The sequence below is a fragment of the Miniopterus natalensis genome, chromosome 7 (genome assembly GCF_054644295.1).
Source record: "Miniopterus natalensis isolate mMinNat1 chromosome 7, mMinNat1.hap1, whole genome shotgun sequence".
Classification (NCBI taxonomy): Eukaryota; Metazoa; Chordata; class Mammalia; order Chiroptera; family Miniopteridae; genus Miniopterus; species Miniopterus natalensis.
In genome coordinates, this window is record NC_142087.1 from 83,461,005 (window position 1) to 83,467,004 (window position 6,000).

Genomic DNA, 6,000 nt, shown 5'->3' on the forward strand with positions numbered 1-6,000 from the left:
ACCTCTCCTCCTGAATCTGCAGGGCAGCTCCGCAGTCACACCTAATACCACGCGGCCTCCTCCCAGGTCTTGCTGGGCCACCCTCACCGTGTCGTTCTCAATTGTCCCATCCACCCTTCTGCCCTTCCTGGGATCAGCTCCACCTGGGCAGCCTTGGTCCCCCCGGGCAGGTACTCTCTCTGCACAAACCACCCCGGGCGCTGGGCAGGTCCTGCTCACCTGTTGCACACGGTGGACAGTGGGCTGTGTGTGTTTCTAGAAAGCCTATCCATCTGCATCTGCCCCACGCTCCAGAAACCCAGGCCCAGCCCAACGTTCTCTATAGCCCAGCACAGCACCGCCACGTCCTGCACGGCGACGCCGGAAGTCGGACTGGACAGCAGTGGACAGGCCCGCAGAGCAAGCCTGGCTTGGCAGGCTCCTCACTCTCCTGCCGTCAGGAGCCATCCCTTTCTCTCCACCCCAGGCGTCCATGCAGCTGAGCGCTCACTGTGGACCCTCCCCTGGCTGGGGGGCCCACACTGACAAGGTGACCACCCACAGAGGTGTAGCTCTTTATACTTGAGAGCCTTAAACCCTCAGCGCGCAGCCCAAGATGCGGGTGCCTCCTTTCTGCTCCACAAAGAAGGAAGGTGGGCCGTGCACACCATCTCCGAGAGCAGGGCTTCCCTTCCGTCCGAGGGGCCTCATCTCCCCCGCAGTAGGTGCGAGACAAGGCCAAGAGGGAAACAAAAGTGTCTTACAAACAAAAAGCACCTGTGTCCCATTCGAGTGGCAACACTGCCCAAATTTTACCTAAATAAGGACATTTAAAAAATCAATCATTCCCACACATACATGGGTCCCTTCAGTTTACTGGGTAATTGGAAATGACAGAGAGACCACCTGCTAAAAGGGAGCCAGATGGAGGGGGGAAGGCACACCTGGTCCACCTGAGAGAGCAGTGACAGGCGCCACTGTGAAGGCCAGGAGAAGGCCCGCTTTTCCAAATGGAGCATGGTCAGTGACTGTGTGTGCTGGGTCAGGGGCTCTGGAAGACAGATTTTGAAACCATAGTGGTTTCTCACGCCCACCCCACAGCCAGTCAGCCCTCGAAAGCTGCCTGGCTGGGCTCCTGCCCTCTCACTGGCCTCCACTCTCTGCAGTCAGAGCAGGATTGTTCTGACGGCTGGACAGGGGGCCTGGTGCACGGACACCATTTCCCTCCAGCCGTCGTTAGAGAATCAGACGGCCCTGTCCACCCCATCGTCTGCACTCCGTCCTCAGAGGCTTTGGGCCCCTTTCTCACTAGCACTTGTCACCCACACCAGGTCACATCAGTGGTTCCTGTGCCCCCATCCCAATAGACCAGCCCCTCTGCAGGAACTCTGTGCCCGCCCTGCCTAAAGGCTGGGCCGTAGCATGTCCTCAACGAGGCCAAAAAATTGTCATGAATAAGAAACCCTGGGAATGTCTCTGATCTGATTCAAAAAATATACCTATAAAAACTGAAAAGCCCTGTAAATGCTGTTAAAAAATACACCAATGTTGTTTCTCGACTTTCTGCTCTAAAATACCTAGGTTAGTAATTTTTAAAAAACTTATCTTTATTGTTGAAAGAATCACAGATGTCCCCCCTTTTTTCCCATGGGCCCCGTCTTAGGTTAGTAATAACTTATTTTATCTTATTTTTAATCCCCAACTGAGGATATTTTTTCCATTGCTTTTCAGAGAGAGTGGAAGGGGGAGAGAGAGAAACACTGATGTGAGAGAGACAGGCACATTGACTGCTTGCCTCCCACACTTGCCCCACAGCCGAGGTGCGTGCCCTTGGCGGGAATTAAACCCGGGGCCCTTCCGTCTGTGGGCCGGCACTCTAACCACTGAGCTACCGGCCAGGGCAGGTTAGTCATTTTTTAAATCCAGACAATGATGTCTAGAAATACTCCGTGCCCTGGCCAGGGGCTCCGTTGGGTGCAGTGTCCTACTGTGCACCGAAGGCCTCAAGGTCAATTTCCGGTCAGAGCACATTCCTAGGTTTTGGGTTCGATCCCCAGTCAGGGTGAGCACAGGAGGCAACTGATGGATGTTTCTCTCTCCCATCAATGTTCCTCTCTCTCACTCCCCCCGCCTTCCTCTCTCTAAAAAAATCAATTAAAAAAATCCTCTAGTGAGGATGTAAAAAAATAAATAAATGCTTAGTAGTGTTTAGATCTACATGAGACTAAGGGGCAGGGTTGACCGACAATGAACGGAAAGCTTTACAGGAACCATCCACCGAGACGAAGTCTGAGCGTCTGCCTTCCACTCCGCAGAGCAGACGACCACAGGCCATTCTGACAACCGGCACAGAGCCTGCCAGCGTGTGCGGGCACAGGGCCCCAGAGCCAGAACGGCAGAAAGGGGGAATCGTCACCAAAGTCACGGCCGCAGACCCCAGCCACACTGGCCGTGGCAAAGCCACCGTGAGAGCAGAGGGCCCCAGAGCCTGGGTGATGACGAGGTGACCGTGGTTCAGACTTCAAGAAGCTGTGGCCTCAACAGAGGTTCTTCATCATGCTTTTATTCTTGGCGGACAGGCCACAGAAGCAAGCCTGTAGCAACAAGAATGTCTTTTTTCGGGGGAAGTCTTGGGGATCTACCCTCACTCACCTGACATTGGGGTAAAATACGTTAAATCAGAGAAGAGCCTGCATTTTTTTCTTAGAGTGCGCGGGCTGGGCAGGAGCCTAAGCCCCCAGAACAGAGGACTGCTGTGACACTGGGCGGGACAAGAGGACCGATGGCTTCTCGAACTCCCGTCACTTTTACAGCAGCCAAGAGGGCCCCTGAGCACAACGCACCTGCAAAGTGAGGAGTGAGCGCCAGTTCCTGGGCTCAAGGAACTTCCTGAACAGCGCTCACTAAGTGGGTCTCTCGGCTCCTGGCGGCTGGTCTCAGGCCTCTGGTTGAGAACAAAGCGTGAGAGCCACACAGCTGTCCCAGAAACACAGACCACAGGGACAGAGTGGCCCAATTTCCCTTAATTTGAAAAACCCCATGTAAGGACAATGTTGGAAAGTTCACTCTGTTAAAATTTAATTCAACTTAACATGTTTGTAAATAATACATCATCTAGCGATAAAAGGCTGACACTCTTCAGGGTGTTTCCTCCGATCCTTGTTTGCCTCAGCCTTTCAGTGCTAATGTGTGACCCAGGAGCCTGGGGTCTAAGGGGGCAAAGGGTCACCCTGACCCTGGGTAACTGAGTGAGGGCGCAGCACCCAGGAGGGTAGGTGCCTCTGCAGGCAACAGCTGGCCAGTCCTGAACACCGGAAAGGAGGCATGGACTGAGGCCTGCACACAGCAAACAACACAGCTAAACCTGAAGAGAAATTATCTCATCTAACCAAAACAAAATTTTTACATTCATTATGTCAATGAGAGGCTTCACTGAATGCTGTCCTGAGGCTGGCATGCAGGAAAGGCTGGACTTGGGGTTTCTGAATAGCCTAGTGTGAGCACATGCCATCTCTCCCCGAAGAGAACTCTCACAATGACCCCTCCCTTTCTTCTCTTCAGTAAAGGATATGAAAATAATTACTGGCTTTTTAGGGGACACAGTGTTTACGTTCCTCCTTCAATCTTCAGTAGCTTCTGCCTAAGTATGCCTGTCGTTCACTTAATCCTTTCTGGAATAACAAGGTGTCCCAAAGTTTCAGTTCAAAATACCTGAAACCATCAGAAAATGTACCGAATGCAAGGAGTCTACTTGGATAAAATACTATTGTTTACTTCATCATTGGCGTGAAGAAACCTTCCATACATTTCCTTCTGATGAACAAACTATTTTCCTCTCTGGCTGAGTGGAAACATTGCCTTGCACAGGCAAGAGGCGGGCCAGCAACAGAGAATCCGCAAGTCTGTTACCCAAACGGGAAGTTACCTTTGATGATAAATCCAATATGAAAGATTCTGCAACTGATACAATTAGAATGCGCCTGAGTACTCGGTGCACAGGTGTCTGCGCCCAGCCTTTCGCTAAACGCATTGCCTAATTAGCATTTCTTTAAACAATGCTGGTAACAATCTTGCCGCTGTAATCCAGGACAAATGCGTCGCTGAGATTGTAGCAGGGAAAGCATGAGGAAATTCGCTGACAATCTCAGTCAAACTTTCTTTTGTTTATATTTCCTCGGTCTCAAAATATCTGTTCTTCGCCCCACTTGGTTTCTACCCAGGCTCCTTGCCTTGGTCAAGCCCTATTGTGCGTGGTCCGTTAAACCTACACATAATGAATTTGTTAGCGGGGCTGGGGGTACCCCAACTAGCCAGAGCCCTCCTCCTGGCGCAGAAAATTCCCCATTTGCCATCGGGATTGAGTTGTCAGATGCTGACTCCTGCTACCGGATGAAACTGACATGTCTATTTACAGAGAAACAAAGACAGGGCTAGCCGCGGACCCCATCCCTCCGCGCGCCCCGTCGGCTCGGCGCGCCCCTCGCCGCTCTGTGCGTCTGGTCCCCTCCAGCTCCTCTAGCCACCCGGCCCAGAGGCCCCTGAGCCCAGATTCAGCGGGTAATTAAAATGGAGACGAGGCCGGTGCCCGGCTTCAGGGGGGGACAATGACCCCCAAGGCCGGGCAGGGCGTGGAGACCGGCCCTCACCCACCGCCCGCAGTTCCGACTCTTGGCAAACTCGGCGCGGGCGGATCCGGGTGCGGCTCGGAGGAGCGGGCGGGGGGCGCGCGGGGCGGCGCGGGTGAGGGGCGCCAGGACGCCCCCGGTTGTCTCCTGGGGCCGGGCGTTGACGCAGCAGAAATTACCAGCTGGAAAATTCCCCTTTCGTAGGTGACGGGGGAGGGACCGCGGTGGCGGCGGCAGGAGGAGCCCAGGGCGAAGGGCGAGGGGCGCGGGGCAGTCCCGCCGCCGCCAACGCCTCCTCGAGCAGCACCGAGGGGACCCCGCACCGCACCGCCCGCACCGCCCCAAGCCACCCGAACTCGGGCACCGGTGGGAGCCGGGCCGGGGTCGCTACCCGAGTCCCCGGAGCCGAAGCCGGCGCGCGCCGATGGCAGCCGGGAGGGCGCCCCCGCGGGGTGGGGCGCGGCGGGCGCTGGGCGGTAGGCGGCGGTCGTGCGCCCCGCCTCGGAGTGGCCCCGGCTCCGAGCGGCCCCGTCCGGCCCCCGCCCGGCCTCGTCGCGATGCGCCGGCCGGCCGCGCGGACAATGAGCGGGCGCCGCTTACCTGTGACCCCATGGGGCGCGGGCGAGGGCGGCGCTGCGGCCGCCGGACCGGAGCGGGTGGTTGCCGCCGCCGCCGGGCGAGCGTCGCGTACGGGCGGATCCGAGATGCGCGCTCGCCTCAGCCGCTCGGTCCGTCTGTCCGTCCGTCCGTCAGTCAGGCCAGCGCGCGCCCCCGCGCCCGCTCCAACCCCGCGGCCCCGGTCACCCGCGCGCGCGCCCCGCCTGCGGACCTCGACCCCGCCCCCCGCGCGCGCCCGCGGCTGCTGATTGGCCCGCGCCGCGCCCCGGCCGCGGCCACCGCCCCGGGCCCCGCCTCCGCCGCCCGGCCGCGCGCCCCGCCGCTCGCTCTGGCCCCTGCTCCGCGCGGCGGAGCGGGAGGGGCGCGGCGGGGGTCTGTCCTCCAAGGCCCCCTGCGGGCGGCCGGACAGCGGAAGTGCGGGCGGGAGCTCGCTGGGCATTGTGGGAAGCCCCCTCCTCCGGGCAGGCGAGGGCGGGGGCGGCGCGGGGGGGGCTCCGGGCGCCCGAGCCTCTTCCCGCAGGATGTGCGGCCGAGACCCCCAGATGGGAGACTCGGGGCGAGGCGAGCGCGCCCAGCCCCTGCCTAACTGAGCACCCCGGCGTTGCCCGTGCGTCTGTTCCTTGGGGGCGCGCGGGCCTCCGGGCCGCGAGCTGTCCCCGCTCATCGACGCGCAGTCGCGCCGCTCGCGGCTCGCAAACTTCGAGACTTTTCCCCGCGCCCAGGCGGCTCCGCGGGCCCCAGCCGTGCAACGAATGCGCAAACGAAAAGGTGCTCCCAC

General features: G+C 58.7%; 1 protein-coding gene across 2 annotated transcripts in view; it reads right to left on the reverse strand.

Annotated features, from left to right (window-relative positions):
- The window catches only part of ZBTB46 (zinc finger and BTB domain containing 46), a 43,096-nt gene extending 37,720 nt beyond the window's left edge, over window positions 1-5,376 (reverse strand). For both annotated transcript variants that reach the window (XM_087818653.1, XM_087818654.1), the window contains exon 1: window positions 5,205-5,376. The gene's annotated coding sequence lies outside the window, so the exon portion shown is untranslated. The remainder of the gene's footprint in view (window positions 1-5,204) is intronic.
- Window positions 5,377-6,000: the final 624 nt, after the last annotated feature.